Here is a 19,838-nt window from a genome sequence, read left to right as displayed (position 1 = left end):
AGCTCAGGAATTATTGGGGAGAGTGGAGGGGTAGCTATGAACTTGAGATACATATATTAGAACAAATGTAGATTGTTTTACCTGATTTCAATATTGTATTTGTACACTGGGACCTTATGGTGAATGATGACGAGGATGATGATGATGATGGTGATGATGATTAACATGGGCAACACCTCTCAAAACTCTTAAAATGGCCCTGAATGGCCCTTTCAGTTTCTGCTATTTCTGTAGAAAATGTGCTTCAAAAATGTGGCCAGGAGTAAACAAAGGAAAATACGCTGCAGCCCGTAATATTACACCTAAGCAGAAAGTGAAAATGCAATCTTTGAATTGTCCAAATAAATACATGTACACATAAAATGCTTGCTCTCATTTCACCACTCGCCCTCCTGCAGCTGAGTTAATGCTTTCTGACTGCCACTGAGTTTATATGCTATTTGGAAATTTTCCATTTAATAATCTACAGCGTATGGCTGCTGAAGAGTTTGTTATTTTTGTGGTGGGTTGCAATGGCAAAGCAATTTGATCACTGCATCTAAACCAAGTGAAAGCCCTTATGTCAGGCACCGTATGTCAGCACTCTGAGATGAGGCCACATAGCAGAGAACAAGTTATAAATAATACTTGGATTTAGAAAGTAATAATCTAGTGACAGGTTTTGCTGTTGTTTTCAATGTCTTGCTTTGTAGAGGACTCATATTCATTCAACTGGACTGCATAATAGAGGGAGGTTTTATTGCAGAATCTTGCTGAAAGATCGTGCTATTCTCCAGAAAGCTAACTAGTGATCAGGACATCATCATTCAATTGGGACCTGCAACAAAATGTTGCAGTTTATCTCTATAACCTAATAGGAGTTCTTCTGTTAATCTTGGAACAGGAGAATGATAGTATTGCTCTGCCTTGGGAGTTTCAGGAAGTGGGACAGAAAAGGAAGGACATTCCCCACCCCCATGGTCCTCAGAATACCTTGCTGTGGGTTAGAGTGGGACTGAGTAACCTGTAGCCTCCACATGTTATTGAACTACAATTTCCATCATCCTTGCCCATTAGCCATACTGGCTGGGGCTAATGGGAGTTAGGAATCCATCAACCCATGAAGGCCACAAATTCCCCATTCCTATACTAGAAGGTTGTGTGTGTAGATAGGGAAAGGGCGGCCTTAGTAATCTTGTTCCTTTCTTTATAATATTCCTGTGTGGTACAGGGGTAAAACCTGATGGCTTCCATTTCCCTAAACTCCAGAATATTTACAAGCAGAAATTATTATGACATTTTTAAACTCCACTCTTCAAGAAGCCCAAGGCATCACACAGAGCTCTTCCATCCTCAATCTATTGTCGCAACAACCTTATGAGGTAGGCTGAGAGATATAAGGACCAGCCCAGTGTCACCCAGCTTTGTGGATAAATCAGGCATTGAAACTGGATCTCTACAATCTAAGGCAACACACTATAACCACTACCACAGACTGGACCACAGAAATATACTTGCTGCAGAGTCTGTGGGAAGTGACAAGAGTACCTGTCCAAAAGGTCTTTAACTTATGCTAAGAGGTCTGTTTTCAGGCAGGTCAATCCAGAATCTGAGGCTAATGTTGCTGCCACTCCTCCAGAGATTGTGTATTGGCCCACCCCACCCTTTCCCTTTCGGAAATACAACTTGGAAGAGATGGCTTCTGAAGAGAATGGGTAGAGGTGAGGTCACTGGTGTCCTTTTGGCCAGTTGGGAAAAGGGTTGGTGTCTGGCTTCAGCCAGTTCCTTCCCCTAAATCCTCCTCCTTTCACCCCCCCTCCCTCCCTCCAAGCAGTGTCAGCTTCTGCTGGTTCCTGGTTTCCTTGTTTGAGGTTTTCTGCTCAGTTAGATTGGGTTTCTGGAGTGACAGAGCATGCTTTATGATCTGAAATGGCATCTGCGCAAGTAAATCAGTGGGGATAGGAAAATATTTTATTTATCCTTACATTTATATTTCACCTCTCCCCCGAAAGCCCAAGGTGGTGTGTACACTTCTGCCACTCACCATTTTATTTTCACCCTGCGAGGTTGGTTAGGCCGAGAGACAGTGACTAGCCCAAAGCCACCCACTGGGCTTCACAAATGAGTGAGGAGTTGAACCTTGGTCTCCTTGGTCCTACTCCATAATGGCTGTCAGTATCTTCTTTGGCGATCCCTCGTAGCTGAGTAAGATTGTCTTCCATAAACACGGTTTTAACAATGAGGCCGTAAGTGACTGTGGAGGTCAATTCTGGATCCACACGTCCTTCCACAGTGGGGACATAGGTTCCGGGTGGGAGCTGATCATGGTGAGGGTTTGCCAAGCGTGCCTTCCCCTTAGCACGTTTCTCCCTTGCATTCCGAATTTGAGTGTCTTCAAAGCTCATACTGAGGCATTATTGGGTTCAGGACACCCTTTGGGGATCCACCTGTGCAATATGCCTGGCGAAGACCCTTTAGGTGGGACTTGGGTGTTCTTTAGGCCTGACATGAACATTTTGGGTTGATGCTAGACAGCAGGACCTGGGTGTTCATTTGAGGTTTGTACCCAAGGCTTCCCTAGCAAGTGGGAAGCATTTCCTTCCCATCTTTGTGAGGACAGCCATAGCTAGCAACTGCATCACATGCCCATGGGTCTGGAGGGATCCTTCTCATACAGTTGAGATCCTTCCTTCCCCACCACCCGAATGTGGATGATTTGATTAGTTGGTCTTATGGTTCCTCCAGATTGTTATGTTTTAATAAATACAACAATCATCCCATTTCTTGTCTCATGAGTCTTCTTTCCAGGTATTGGGGCAGGGGGCAAAAGGACTGCCTCATACTGTCCAGACTTCCAGATGTCATCACTGACAACATCTGGAATGAAGCTCTGGCTGCAACCCCATCTACCCTGAAACCTCTCTCCCTAAGGCAAATTTGCTAAGGATAAAAACTCAGCCCTCGTGATTCCTTGCAAGTGAGAGCTGCTCAAAAGGGAAACGTAATTAAATTAAGTATTTTGATCTCTGAATACACTACACTGGGGGATTGTGCGTTTTATCAATAAATGTTCCCTACTGATGGTTCCAATTTCATTCTTTTACTTTCTTTTGTTTACTGAACATAGAAAGAGTCATTGAAATGTATGGGGCCTTTCCCCCACCATCTTGTTTTCCGCATAGTATAATTTTTGGATCCTAGAAATCATTGTAAATGGAAAGCAAAGTTCCAGAGGTTTAGTATGGGAAAAGGTGTTTAATGCTTAGAATTTCTTTAGTCATACAATACTGATCTCAAAGGATCAACCCTCCTTTAAACAATAAAGTATTCTTAGGAGTTTTAAAAGTTGGCTGAGAAACTTCCAAAAATATTCTAATGCATAAGACTTTATTACATCATGAACAATATTAGGGGAAAGAGATTCTTAATGTTTCCTGTTTAGAAGTGTGATTTGGGAGTCACAAATAAAATGGAAGCACACAATGAAGGCTAAAATGCTAGGAACAATAAAGTTTTAAAGACTTTTTCGACATTTTATATGCACTGAAAGATTATATATATATGTGCTAGAATGTGTCTATTATCTTATTGGAAAGTAAAACAAATGTTCATTACTTTTAAAATTAATATTTACATTCATGTCCGTTGTTCAGTCAGATGACTTACCATAGCAAGACTTCATGCTGACTTATTCAACTTGGTAATATCAGCTTATTCTACTGTTATGAGAAGATTGACTGGTGTACCCTGGAGGGAAATAATAAAAGCATATTTTCTCTAATATATCACTGCTTTAATTTGGTTCTATGCCTATCAATTTATTTCTACTAAATCATTTCCATTTTTTAACTCTTTTAGGTTTGAAATTTTTGTTTTAGTGATTTATGAACACAAGATATGAAGTAAAAGCAGGTTGTTATGTAAACCTTTTGATCCATAATATCAGTTTTTAATTAAGGCCGTGTGCACATCATACATTTAAAGCACACTGCAATGCCCAAAGAATCCTGGGAACTGTAGTTTGTTAAGGATGCTGTGACTTGTAGCTCTGTGAGGGGTAAACTACAGTTTCCTGTGTGCTTGGGAAGATGCTTTAAATTTATAGTGTGTACGCATCCTAGAGTTTGTGAACAGGTTCATGACCTATAATTCTCTCTCTCTCTACAATGTATTGATAGGCATTTTTGAATTTTTGAATTATGCCCGTCATGGGCATTGTTACCATTGTTTTGTGAATAGCCGCTGTTAATAGCAAATCAGGATAGCACTTCCTGCATTTTATGAAATGAATAATAGTCTGCAACAGTTTATACAACTAATGAAAGTATCAGTCTTTAAGGAGCGGCAATATGGATGAGGGTTCTGAGTCGCAAGAGCTTCCCTGTTCAGTGCAATGGAGTGTCCAGACCATTCCTTTATACACCAGTTTGGCAAGGAGAATTATGTATGCTGCCTTGAGATTCTTGGAGGAAACATGTGATACAAGTGCATTTTTTAAACTAACAGGATCAATAATAATATAAATCTTAGCAGCCTGTGTTAAGTCTAAAACTACTGCTTAAGACAAATAGCTATTTACAAAATAACTGCTGCATGACACAAGTCAGAGACATTCTCTGCAATCTCAAATAGCCAAGTTCTTTGAAATGTGTAATATTTTCAAATATACACTGAATCTGAGGACATAACTGAAGGCCTAAGCATACAAAATAAATACGTGAACTTTGAATAAACTTATGTGAAACTGACATGTGCCAGTTGCTGTTCTGTTCTTGTTTAGGATTTATGGTGGTATCATTTCCCTGCAAGGAAGAAAAATCTACAAAGAACTGTTGAGGTAATGAGGGGTTTATAGCAGCCACAGACCCTCCAAGTGTCCCTGTTTTCCAGCAACAACCCTGATTTTGAGAAGCCATCCCGGTTTCTGATTTAATCCTGGAATGTCCCACTTTCCCTTAGAATGTCCCTATTTTTATTGGAGAAATGTTGAAGGGTATGATAGGATGTCCCTATTTTCATTGAAAAAATGTTGGAGGGTATGGACTTATCTGACCCCCAAGCCGTCTGAAAGCAATTCTGTATAGGGAAGCTTTTTAGTGTTTAATGTTTTGTTTCATTTTTGTTTATGTTGGAAGCTGCTCAGAGTGGCTAGAGCAACCCAGTAAGATGTGTGGGGTATAAATAGTAAAATTATCATTATGGAATGGGATGTCCCTATTTGCATCAGAGAAATGTTGGAGGGTATACAGCCATCCATGCATATTCTCATTCAGTTTGGAGAGCTCACCTGTATTGTGTAGGAGACAGGGCTGGCTGACCCATGAGGGAAGGTGAGGTGATTAGAAGATAGAATCCACAGGGGCAGCTGATCCTGATGTAGATATTTTTTCTTTCCATGTCCCTGATGTAGATCTTCACTTAGCCGTTCTTCCCTGGTGAGGGGAGTGCTATTTTGTATTTCACTGAGGTGTCAAGATTTATCGGACTAGTAGTGGTGGGAGAATTATTCATGTATTATATTGTATTATTGTATTATATTGTATTATTGTCTTCATGTATTATATTGTTTGATGGATCGGAGTGTTCTTAACACAGCAGCCTTTGCTTGTGATTGCTTGCTGGCTTCAGCTTGTGTTTCGTATCTGTTTATACCAATGCCAATTTCTTTGGGTTTAACTGGGTTCTCCTTATGATCTTTAATTTGGGACTCATAATCTACTCTTATGGTCTTTTTTTCTGTTCTTGTTGAAGACAGACAATAAAGTTTTCAACTAGCTTCTGCCTGGTGAGTCCCCTAATCCTTCCATGAGAGTGTTCAAAACAAAAAACAGCTCAGGATCGCAATATCTCAAGGACTGCCTCTTTCCATATGAACCTATCATATGACCCTGAGGTCATCTTCAGAGGCCCTTCTTCGCGTGCCTACTCCTTGAGATGTCTGGAGGGTGGTAACACGAGAACAGGGCCTTTTCTGCAGTGGTTCCCCGTCTGTGGAATGCTCTCCCCAGGGAAGTTCGCCTGACGCCTTCATTATACATCTTTAGGCACCAGGCAAAAATGTTCCTTTTAACCAGGCTTTGGGTTGATTTGATTGACATCCTATGCCCTTTTAAAATGTGGGGGTTTTTTGGGTGGAGGGGCTATTGGGTTGTTTTTATTTTGATTATGTATTTTGCGGTTTTATATTTTGATTTTATATAACATCACTTGGTTAGCAGAGTGCCCTCCATGAGCTCAATGGTTATAGAATCGGTCCATTTAGAACAAATATTTCTCATCCACTAATGGTTCTCCAAGAATAATGGTATACAAACAGACAGTTATTTTGCAACTCGAATTGACTGTTCATGAAGGGATCAGAAAAGGCAGCTGTTCCTGATTTTCAAATGTGAACCGGTAGGGAAAAAGTAGGAAATCAGGCAAGAGGTAATTGACCAAACTCAATTATTAGGATTATTATTCATATGAGTAACAGACTGAGGAGATCATTTTCCACAAAGAGCACATTCCATGGATGTGAAGAGAAAACCATGAAGGGGGAAAAATACTCTGAAAGTGCATTAAAATATTATGTTTTCATCCATTTTCTAGCCTAGCTCAGCACTAAATAGTCTTATCCAACACATATCTTCCTTGTCAGACTTAGATATCAGAAGTGGAAAACAGATATACTACAATTGGATACCACTAATGTAACAGACAAGAACAACACACCAATGTGAGGAAGACAGGAGTCAGATGCTATGGCCTAAACATTGTGACAGCAATTTATTCATGGAGAAAAAGAAAGAAGTTTCTGAGAGGATACATCAAGTCATTGTCAACTCATCTCTCAGGCATCACTTTTGAGGTTAGCGTATCTAGGGCCAAAATCTTTTAGTACATTCACAAAATGCTTCAGGGACACATTCAAATACTGAGAGTTTATATGGCCACATTAAATTATCCTGAAGACTGCAAGCACTATTTAAAATCCTATGAGTCCAAGGCATTAACGAGGTTACAGTCAATTAGTGGGAGGAATGCTTTTCTACAATTTGCCTTAGAAATGTGGGAATTGCATATAAAAATGGGTAGAACTCATAGTGTGCTACTATTACACCTACAAGTCTTGTGGATGAAGCCAACAGTTCTGCTATATTCAGATACACTGTATAGATGCAAGAAGAATAAAATGCAGTAAAATAAAAAGTCAGCAGAAAAGGACTGTGAGCTATATCTACATTTATGAATACTTGTATTAGAATCAGTTAAGTTTTACTCAGAATAAAGGTAAAGGTAAAGGTACCCCAGCCCGTACGGGCCAGTCATGTCCGACTCTAGGGTTGTGCGCCCATCTCACTTAAGAGGCCGGGGGCCAGCGCTGTCTGGAGACACTTCCGGGTCACGTGGCCAGTGTGACGAAGCTGCTCTGGCGAGCCAGCACCAGCGCAGCACACGGAAACGGCGTTTACCTTCCCGCTATAAAGCGGTACCTATTTATCTACTTGCACTTAGGGGGGCTTTCGAACTGCTAGGTGGGCAGGAGCTGGGACCGAAAGACGGGAGCTCACCCCGCCGCGGGGATTCGAACCGCCGATCATGCGATTGGCAAGCCCTAGGCACCACCCGCAGCGCCACCCGAGTCCCTTACTCAGAATAGATCTACTGAAATTAATGAACCTAACTTAGTCATTAACCTCAATTGGGTTACTTTGATGAAAACTGTTGAATACCACCTAACATTTTCACAAAGGAATGTAAAAAAATAATAATGACAGGCTGACTGAAAACGTGAAAAGCTACTAATAGATAAATCACACTTACTGGACTCAACAAACTAAATAATATTTGTATTTTCAGTTGGGATAGAATAAGGCTTTGGTTTCCATTCTGCAATAGCTTTTCCTGTTTCTGTCAGTAGCTATGAGAAGTGATCAATTTAACTTCAAGGTAATTTGCAAAGCTTGATATATGAATACAATCCACTTAGTAATCAACAATCTCAGATTTGATAGGGGAGATCCCAGGGTCCTACACATGTGACCCCCTCCCCACATTTTTTCTATACCTGAGGAATCCCACATTGTTGTCCTATCAGTCACGTACCACACTTTTAATTGCTCAAAGTATATCAGTAATCTTCATGTTATAGCCCTAATCAATACAGTGGTACCTTGGGTTACAGACGCTTCAGGTTACAGGCTTCAAGATGAGAACAGAAATCACATGGTGGCGGCGCGGCGGCAATGGGAGGCCCCATTAGCTAAAGTGGTACCTCAGGTTAAAAACAGTTTCAGGTTAAGAACCGGACCTCCAGAACGAATTAAGTTCTTAACCCGAGGTACCACTGTACTGTAGATAGACTAAATCTGAGGGAATAATGGGCTTGCCTCAAGGCCTCAGTAAATTTTGGCTCAGAATATTTGAACTACTGGGCTTATCTGGACTTGGACTTGTCCCGTCCCTATACAGCATGGATCTGAATAATTTTCTCCTTGTCCTGTCCTTCCTAGGCATAGGTCCAAGTGGTTTTGCCCTTGCCCCATTGCTTTCCCCACGCTTTAGCGATAAATTGGAACAAACGTCAATCCAGAGAAAACCCAACTGATGCTTGCTCCGGGTAAAGATAGAATTTCCCCAGGTGCGGGGGGGGGGGGGGGGAGAGATCAACAAGGCAAGGGAAGTCTGAATGAACTCATAATTGAAACAAAATGCATTCCAATCAACTCATTTGCACACAGTGAACTAGGTGGTGGTGGGTGGTTCAGTGTGAAGAAGCAAAGTTTTCAAAAATGTTCACTAATTGCCTACCATTGTTCAGCAGTTCCTTCTTCTTCTTCTTCTTTTTAAACGATTCCCCTAGTCTGCTGCAGCTAGTTACTGACAGACTGTTTTCATATCCCAGAATGCTCTGGGTGTAGGGTCATAGAATCATAGCAACATAGAGTTGTAGAGTTGGGTCATCTAGTCCAACCCCCTGAAAAACAGGATTCTCAACTAAATCATCCATGACAGATGGCCATAAAACCTTAAAAACCTCCAAGGAAAGAGGGTCATTCACATCCACTTGGATGGCGGGGGGAGAAACAGAAGTCTTCATTGAGTGCTGCTATTTCTCCCCCAAGTAGGTCCCACAACATCCATTAAATCCAGGGCATTCTGAGTAATTAAAATGGCATCTGAGAGCACTCTGCTATGCCACTACAGTCAGTGGCAAAAATAATAACAGTTTAAATGATTTATTTATTTATTTATTTATTTATTTACAAAGATCAGTAAAAAGCCCCCACCACATTTTTAGCTAAAAAATTTAAAGGAAGTACTTTTGGCTTAGCTCTACTTGAACCTGGCCCACTTCCCAATTTGTACTCTTGGCCATTGTGCTATATGAGTTCTCAAGAGACCTATTGTGTCCTTTCATGATCTAAGATCAATGATTTTTTTAAAAAACCCTGAACAATTTGAGGACTTGCAAAGATCTTTGAGGGCAATCACCACGTACTCACAACACAGTCTAATAGCAGGAGCTTCCTGAAGTTCATTGTCTGGTGATTCACGAGCTGACATACCTGCTATATTTGGAAAATCACTTATCTTCCCATTACTCTGTCTTGATCAATACTCGTGACATCCCCTGTGAAATAACTTCTAAATATGGGAATTTTCTCTTTCTGCATGAAACTGCTGACGGTGCATTGATCCTTGTCACATCACTATTTACATTCCAATATTCATTTAGATATACCTAATGACTAATGAACCGCGTCACCAAATCTCTTAAGATTAATTCTTTCAGGGGAGGGATGTTCTTCATCAAACTATATTTCTTTGTGGCATTATTTATGATGCCAGTAAATTATCTGCCCCTCGAGAATCCCAAATCTTCCTTATAGCCAGGTGCTGGAAATTTCTGAATGTTCCTAAACCATGGGAGGGTCTTGGCATCTGCTGAGCACCAAAGTCAATGGACATCCCAGGTGCTCAACAGCTTGAAGGGCTAAATCTAAGTTTCACATAGATGCAGAGGGGGAGAAGTAATCTTGACAGAAGAGATTAATGAATGTCTGTTTAGCACAGATAGAGACTCAGCCTATAAACCTGAACACTTTCAAATACTTCTACAATCAACCTGAAGGACCATTTTGGTGGGAATGAAGTATAGAGGGGCGTGGCCATTGGATGCATCAGAGGTATGACTGACAGGCATCTGGTTGGCCACGGTGAAAACAGGATGCTGGACTAGATGGGCCATTTGCCTGATCCAGCAGGGTTGTCTTATGTTCTTGTGCTGCCAGACAGTCATGGGATGTTCTTTACCTATGGCAAGCCAAGCCATAATTTGCATCACTATATCCATAGCAGAATTACAGCAGATTCAGCTGTAAACAATTTTGCTTTGCTATACAAATTTTCCAGTCCAGCGTGCTCCCCCTTTTCCACATTGAGATTTTGTAGACGTGTGAAATGTGGCAAGACAATGTGAAAAATAACAGATGCAAAGAAGTTATTGGGCAAGGTTTTTCATGTTTGGCTCTTCCAGTATTGTGGGAAATAAAGATGATGAAGAAACATTTCTACAAAGAAAAAATAATGTAGTAAGAATGCAAATTGGCATGATCTTGTACATTCTGTGGATGATAAATGTATTAAGGATGGAAATAGTGTGCACACATCATTGTTATGTGAATGCAAAGTATGTAATCTGATTGTTATCTTGAGTCCCTCTTTGGATGCAACCTTAAAGGCATGACTTAATGCAGATGTTGGAATCTTAAAAAAATTATTAAATGCTCATATGCTCTATATTTTGCTCAACAGCACCCATTTCCACTTGCTACAGACATCTGTGTTAATGCTTCTAGGACCTAAACAATAATGCCTGTCCCTTCTGTTTATTTCTACTCCAGCTCACAGCTTTCCCTCCATGCTATCTTTCTAAGTCTTTCCCAAATGCAGCAGTTGGCAATGATAAGGATTTCTGAGCATCCTTCATTGACTGTCTATTTGGAAAGTTGTTTTTTATGATGTATTGGGACACCTCCTAAGATAACCAGCTTTTTCATGATGGCTCCTGAGATCAAGGAGCAGATTCTTGTCAATGTTTGGATACAGTTGGATGCCATATTGAAACAAGATGGTGGACTAATCTTTCCAAAACTGCACTGATGTTAGCCGCGTTTTGCATAATGCCACCTAATTTGAGACGTTCTGTCAGGGACTGGGGAGAGGAGGAATGGTGGAGACCACCTCCCCAGCCTGAACCTTCAAGAGAAGAAGACAGTTCAGAATTACAGCAGGGGTTTGAAGGAGGTCACAGCTCAGAGGAAGATGAGGGGGGAAGTTGGGAAATAATGGGAGAGGAGGAGGAGGCAGAGCCAGAGCAGCAGCTGGCTGACATGTTGTCACTAGAAAGCATTCCAGACCCACCGTCTCACAGAACCCGGTGAGCCTTAAAAGTAGGAGAGCAAAGAGCTCAAAGACAGATGGCCCGAAGCAGCAACTGTAGGGGTGGAGGTGCTGTTGACGAATGAGGAAGTGGGAGAGAAGTGGGGGTGGAGATTTACTTGGGACAATGCCATTATTCCAAGAGTCAGCATTCCCAAGCCTCTCTCTGTAAATATTGAATAAAAAGCAGATGGTAAGGACTTTTCCTTGTCTTATCCATTCCTGGCAACCTGTCGAGGGGATTGGTTCCTCTGCCGCCTGACAGGTTCCACTTTTAAGCTCCCTTCTTTCTAATACATTTTTGTCAAGATTATTTATTTCTTTATTTTATTTCTATACCACCTTTCATCTGGGGATCATATTTTACAGTATAAAAACACATAAATATATACTATAGTAACAAACAAAAACGCCCAACAGTTTAAAAGGCCATAGATTGTTTAATTAGCCGAAGGTCTAGCAGAAGAAGAATGATTCTGCCTGGTACCTAAAGATATGCCACAATGGAGCCAGACAAACTCCCTGGGGAGAGCATTCCACAAACAGGGACCCACCACAGAAAAGGCCCATTCATGTGTTGCCACAATCAAGACATATTGCTGAGGAGGCACACAAAGAAGGGCCCCTGATGAGTGTAAGGTCTGGGCCGGTACATGTGGGGAGAGGCAGTTCTTGAGCTGTTTAAGGCTTTGCAAACAAGTCACAGCCCACTACCATCAGTTCTGTCACCTCACTCAGGCAGACCGCAAAAGGCCTTGCACTACCCAGACAAGCTCTGCTGGACAGCACAACAAGGATGCTACGGAGGCAGCAGAGTACGCATTCGTTGCTACCTTCAGAGCCCTCACCAGTGTTCGGTTTCATTTATACAGAAGGACAACAGCACAGCCAGATGTCTGGAATGTGCTCTGTGAATAACTTTTTATGATTTCTCATCAAAATCATACTTGGTTTGAAGAAGAGAAAGCTTTTGACATGGGATAGTTCAGTTGTCTAGAATTCGTCTAGGTGACAAGTATTTGAAAGATGATAACACAGTAGGCCTTAGCTGACAATGGGGCTTGTGCTGGGTTAGCAATAAAATATCTTCGTTTTCCACTTCCAAAACAGTATAACTGTAGTCCTCTTGCATGGAGAATGCATTTAACTTTCTTCCCCAAAGAGCATTATGTTGTTAATATTATATATATATATATATATATATATATATATATATATATATATATGCACAATACACTGGCCTTCATTCTGGAGATACTTGCAAAAGGTGCTTGAAGAGGTTAAGTGGTTGGCTAGACATTCAGAGGAGAGAGAGGGAAAGGCCTTTGGGAGCTGACTGCTTAAATCTACTCAGATGTTTAAATTTGATTCCTACCTCCCCAAAGTTGCAGAGGAATCTGAACAATTTTGAGAAACCCTGAACCCAGTGGAGTTTACACAAACATTCTTAACGTGGAAGTGTCACGACAAGGTGAAATATTCCTGTGATCTCTTCATGATTACCTCTTGAGTCATTTTGCTTAGAAGTCTGACCTGCACATAACTAGCCAAGGCCAACTACAAAGGTGAGGGTTAGGCACTGCCGTTCTGACTAATGGCCTTATATGAGCAATGCCTCCTTTGCTCTAAGCCTAAACAGTATTCCTTTCATGGAAAGTATTGATGCACTGAACCTGAAGACACACCTCTCTTCTCTGGTGTTTGGAACCTCAGGGTGTGTGTTTTTAGGACCAATGCTTCCTTTTTTACGGTAATTATTTTTAATAGATTAGGTGGTATTGAATGCACTTGTTTAATCAAAGTAGTTCCCCTCCCTCTCTTCTCCCTGTGCACCCCTGTGTAACTCCTAAATCTGCTTTGAGGGAACACGTCACATGTATGGAGAAGAGTGGGGGGGGGAGCTCAATTGTGTAAATAGATAGTCTTGTGCAAAGAAAACAAATGCCTCGGATACTGCCTACTGTTATTAATTCAAAGTTCACTGTTGGTAAACTAATTCCACCAAAAGACCCAGCCTTTGATTTCCTACCACAAGGTAGCATTGCAATAGATGTGTTGAGTCAGCAGATAAGCTGATTAGTCAGTGGATTTGTTGAGAATAACAAGTAATTATATTTAAGAGACACGCTACCATATGTTGGAGAATGTCCCATAGTAAAGGACCTAGAGCTCAAGTGCTAATTTCTGATGTAACTAACAGAATTATTTATTATCTTTATTCCTCATTACACAGAAATAGCTGGTCCCTAAGGAAATAGTTATCTTCTTGATTCCTGCTGCAACAATGAAAATAGCAAAAAACTGGAAGTCATGCTCTGTGCATACATTCAGTGAATGGATCTGGCACATTGTGTTAGCAGAAAAACTGACATAGTTGTGCAATTATTATAATAATTATAATAATAATAATTTGTTATTTGTACTCTGCCCATCTGACTGGGTTGCCCCAGCCACTCTGGGTGGCTTCCAGCATATATAAAGATATAGTAAAACATTAGAACAGGGAATCCAACATGGTGACTTTCATATGTTATTGGGCTCCAGATTCCATCATTCCTGACCATTGGCCTTGGTCCAACAATATCTGAGAGCACTGTGTTGGATCCCACTGGATTAGAGGAATAGCCAAGCAGGACACTTTTTTAGACATATGGTTTCCATCTTGTATATAAATGAAAATGCCACCACACTCCAACCACTGGCTTTGGAAGCTTCCTTCTCAACTGACATGTTTATTTTATGGAGGCCAACAACTTCAGAATACTTAACTGAATTAATAGCTGGACTAGCAAGTATACTGAGATTCTAAGAGGACTTTGGCTATTTTGATAATTGGTACAAGTAACACATAAGTAGTTTTGTGTGTTCATCCACAAAATGCAATATATATATATATATATATATATATATATATATATATATATATATGGAATAGTTACTTATGCCTGTTCCAACTTGGTTAGTCAAAATAAATATCATAACATAAACCCATAATTAGTAAGACTGGAAGCAGAATATGAAGGCTTTGTTCAGTGAATTAATTATCCCTTATAATCTGGGACTATTTCCAAGACTAGCCTACTACTAAAGAAGGATTGCAATCATTACCTGGGAGTAGGAACACTGAACCCAATGGGCTGAACCTCTTAGCAGGCATCTGTAAGATTGCACAGTGACATATCTGTACATTGGAGCCAAATCTTCAAAGTGACTCATATGAGTCACAGTGCCCACAAGAAGCACTAGAAGTGGTGCTATGGGCTGGACTTCATGAACCCTGGATGCAATTTTCAAGACAACATCAGAATTACAGTTTCTAAACGCTCTTCCTAAAGTAAGCCAACATGCAGTAGCACAAGATTGCTTTTTTCCATGCTTCGTTCCAAAAGGAAACCCTTTTCTAATAAGGCTGGCCCAAAAGGCTTAAGCGTAGCAGGATCCTCGTTCATATTTTCAGCAGAGTCATTCTTCATAAACATATAAACCTTTAATCATCTTTGCTGTTGGCAAGACATCTGTTGGAGGTTTTGGAAACCTGAGTATGAAAAACCTCGTAATTATACGGTATTTGTTAACTGAAAGTGAGAAATAAAAACCAGCACATTATTTGAAACCTCTGATAATAAATGGAACTTGGCTAGAAAAGAAATGGAAGCCGAGCCCTTTCGATGGCCTCCTTTGTGCATGACCATCATCAACCAAAGAACTGACTCCGTTTTTCTAATCCTTTTCCTGAAGGATCAGAATTCAAAACTATTTTTTATGATTTAAGCAGAGAAAGCAGCATTGTGTTGTCTAAATCAAACACAGTCTTGGCAATGGAACGAAAGGCTGGCTGCATAGACATTCACCCTGACCTTTTAAATTCACATAACTGTCCACCCATTGAGGTGGGTTCTGAATATGATTGGATCCAATCTTCATAATAAAAAAGGAATTAGGCAGAATGGCTACAGGGCTTTTGGGCATGGCACTTTGAGAGCCACCCCCCCCCCCAAAAAAAAAGACCCTGGAAGAGGTAGGACATAAAAAACTGAGAATTCTTGCTGCAGTGGATCTTATTGAATACTCTGAAAATTGGAAAGGGTTTCACTGGCAGATGGTGGGCCCTCTACTGGTCTTGGGGTTCTGACAATTGACTAACTTTGCCATCTTCTCACCCTAGCCCTGAACCAGAATTATCTTTATTGGTGCATCATCCTCAACAGTTACTGATTTAATTCATCAGAATCAACTCAGGGTATGAAGAACATTATGATACCAATGCAAGGTGCTTGAATTTAGAGATAGAAACACAGGACATTTGTATTAACCTAGCTCAGAGATGGCAAACCTCTGGTCCTCCAGATGTGGCTGGACTGTAACACCCACCAGCATGTGGCTGGACTGTAACACCCACCAGCCCAAGCTGACCATGGTCAGTGGTCAGAGATCATATGAGTTGTAGCTCAACAACACCTGGTGGTCTTCAAGTTCCCCATCTCTGGTTTCGCTAGAACCAAGAGAATGTTCTAACAAATAAGACAAAACATTTTGCCACCTGCACATGTCTGAAAACAAATGACAGGACTTTCAAGTTCACTCTTTTACTGGAAATTACAGCAAAGCCTTTTCTGACTGCTTAAAGCTTGGTTCTCTTGAGACCTATATCTTCAGAAACAACAGTATTCAAATTCCAATGGAGCCTGATCAAACAACATAAGAAATGTCTTCTCGTTGGTTTATTATGTGTTTCTCTTTTATATAAAGCAAGTGCTAACACAAGAGTTTGTTGTATGTCCTTAACTCAATCCATTTTCTTTCCATGATCAAACACAAGTAAAGAAGCCCAGGCACAGTAAGTAAGCCATTATGTTGTTTTTTTAGAAGAACATGAACTGAGCAAGGCACACACATGCACTCATTTCGCAGCTACAAGAGGAGTGTCATTGATTTCAATGAGATAAATCACACACAGAAAGCATTTTAAACATCAAAAACTCTTTCCACCACCCTCAAAACAGAATCTGGAATAGTCTTATGACAGTCTTATATTTCTTTGTCATAATTAGAAACACTCTGATGTATCAGTGACCTTTTTGAAGAAAGGGTTCCGAAAATAAAACAAAAATCTGGTCAATGACACTTTAAGTACTTTATGTACATCTATTTCTAAATAAATTCCATTAATCCGTTGGAGCATATGTATAAGACTGAAGCCTAAGGAGTACTACTAGATCCATCAGTTCTGGGAGTTGGGCTGAATCCTGGCATCAGCTGAGTGAGATGTGTTTACTTCTTGTTTCAGAACTAGGACCATAACACCAAATCCTTAGCTTCATTGATCCAACACAAGAAGGCTTAGGACTTGATTATTAATATAGAACAGTACCCTTCTGGCCATGTTTTGTTTTAAATTGTTGGAACTTTGAGATTTCTTTTAATGTAAGTAAGCAGCATAGAACAATTATTTAATAAATGAATAAAGCCTGAATTCTTTTCTTCCATTCGTCTGAGTCCTTTTCAAGTGTTCAATTATCTTTTGAGAAATGAAATGGCCATGCAAAGGATGAAGTATTATCATAATCTGCTCACCAATTGGATGCAAAGATGCATGGACCAATGAAACAAAGCGCCAGAGCAAAACTAACAAACAGCTGTCATGTCAAGTTGTGATTTAGCATCACCCAGACAACTCTGATGTGTGCTCCCGTTCCCCTTCTCCATTGCCACAACATGCAACAACCTCTTGGTTAGATGAATTTGAAAAGTAGGATAGGTCTATCTACAGCAAATATCAATGGAAGTTAGGGGGGAAACTCTAATTTTAACCTCTGCATCCCAACCACCAGCTGCAGTTAGGAGCACTAGTCAGACCAACTACAAAGCAGGTAAAACTTTTGTCACCATCTTCCTGTTTTGCCTTGAAGGATTATTCTACAAGCTCGGTGCCACAACAGAAAAGGTTGTGGACTCTGTGGACTGCCAGGTGAACTTCTACAAGTTTTGGCATAAACAGAAGGGCCTCATCCTGGATCTCAAAAACTTGGCAGGTCTATTTTGGGGGAGACATTTCTTCTGGGAACCTGATCCAGGTTTGTTAGGGCTTTGTAAATCAGCAGCAGAACCTTAAATGTGGGTCGATAGCAATTGGCCACTGTTACTGTTCTTCAAGCAATGGTGTCCCCTGTTCAGGGCAGACTATCCCAGTTTGTAGCGGAACTATTGCACTTTGCACACACTGCAGCTTGTTGTTAAGGAAAAGCTAGCAGACATAGAATCATAGAATGGTAGAGTTCGAATTTGGAAAACTCAGCAGTGGCCAGAGGATTGGAGAAGATCAGTCTACATCCCAATCCCAAAGAAGGGCAGTGCCAAAGAATGCTCCAACTACTGCACAATTGCACTCATTTCACATGCTAGCAAGGTTATGCTTAAAATTCTACAAGGAAGGCTTAAGCAGTATGTGGACCAAGAACTCCCAGAAGTGCAAGCTGGATTTAGAAGAGGCAGAGGAACCAGAGACCAAATTGCAAACATGCGCTGGATTATGGAGAAAGCTAGAGAGTTCCAGAAAGACATCTACTTCTGCTTCATTGACTATGCAAAAGCCTTTGACTGTGCCAACCACAGCAAACTATGGCAAGTTCTTAAAGAAACGGGAGTGCCTGATCACCTCATCTGTCTCCTGAGAAATCTCTATGTGGGACAAGAAGCTACAGTTAGAACTGGATATGGGACAACTGATTGGTTCAAAATTGGGAAAGGAGTACGGCAAGGCTGTATATTGTCTCCCTGCTTATTTAACTTATATGCAGAATTCATCATGCGAAAGGCTGGGCTGGATGAATCCCAAGCCGGAATTAAGATCGCCGGAAGAAATATCAACAACCTCAGATATGCAGATGACACAACCTTGATGGCAGAAAGTGAAGAGGAATTAAAGAACCTTTTAATGAGGGTGAAAGAGGAGAGCGCAAAATATGGTCTGAAGCTCAACATCAAAAAAATGAAGATCATGGCCACTGGGCCCATCACCTCCTGGCAAATAGAAGGGGAAGAAATGGAGGCAGTGAGAGATTTTACTTTCTTGGGCTCCATGATCACTGCAGATGGTGACAGCAGTTGAGAAATTAAAAGACGCCTGTTCCTTGGGAGAAAGGCGATGGCAAACCTAGACAGTGTCTTAAAAAGCAGAGACATCACCTTGCCAATAAAGGTCCGTATAGTTAAAGCCATGGTTTTCCCAGTAGTGATATATGGAAGTGAAAGCTGGACCATAAAGAAGGCTGATCGCCGAAGAATTGATGCTTTTGAATTATGGTGCTGGAGGAGACTCTTGAGAGTCCCATGGACTGCAAGAAGATCAAACACATCCATTCTTAAGAAAATCAGCCCTGAATGGTCACTGGAAGGACAGATCGTGAAGCTAAGGCTCCAATACTTTGGCCACCTCATGAGAAGAGAAGACTCCCTGGAAAAGACCCTGATGTTGGGAAAGATGGAGGGCACAAGGAGAAGGGGACGACAGAGGATGAGATGGTTGGATGGTGTTCTCGAAGCCACAAACATGAGTCTGACCAAACTGCGGGAGGCAGTGGAAGACAGGAGTGCCTGGCGTGCTCTGGTCCATGGGGTCACGAAGAGTCGGACACGACTAAACGACTAAACGACAACAACAGAGTTCGAAGGGACCTTGATGATCATCTAGTCCAATGCAGGAATATGCAGCAATGTGCAGCTGTCCCATATGGGGAGCGAACTCACAACCTTGGTGTTATCAGCACCATGCTCTAACCAACTGAGCTATCCAGGCTCTTCTGCGTACTTCTATGGATTGGGGTCAGAATACAAAGCAAGATGTGGACAAAGAAATATAAAGGCATAAGAGAAGATGCTGTTCTTGAAAAGCTTCAGGGGTTGAAGTTGTGAAACCAAAGGGAGCCTGTTGACTGGGATAGATGTAGAGGGTATATAATGATGTTCCAATTTGTTTAGGAAAAGAAAGGACCTGAGTCTTTTCTTTTGAGCCAAGAGTACACGCAGCAAGGGGAGAAAAGCATGAGATTATACAGCTTAAAAAAATGAAACTGGAGGATTATTATGAAAAGAAACATAAAATGCAATTTATGGGAAGTTACGAGGCTCATCTCAAGTCATATTCCACTGTGAACCAGACCGTGACAACTTGTCTATTAGCCAGCATAAATAGGAAAATTGTAATAATTGTGTTTCCTTTTGCTGCTGCTGCATTGGAAAGCTTTACTTGTTTTGAATGCTCCAGACTTTGCGAATGTTCTAAAAGCGCACATAAAATGAACCCTTCACTGGCAGGGTTTGTGCATCACTGAACATTCAGCCCTGAGACCTGGACATATCCGCAAGTGAACTAGGGCGTTTTAGCTTATGGGAAGGTGTAAAACCTGTAAGCTGCTATAAAAGCTATGTCCCAT

The sequence above is a fragment of the Podarcis filfolensis genome (genome assembly GCF_964270895.1).
Source record: "Podarcis filfolensis genome assembly, chromosome: 9".
NCBI classification, from domain to species: domain Eukaryota; kingdom Metazoa; phylum Chordata; class Lepidosauria; order Squamata; family Lacertidae; genus Podarcis; species Podarcis filfolensis.
Note: the sequence above shows the minus strand (reverse complement) of the source record.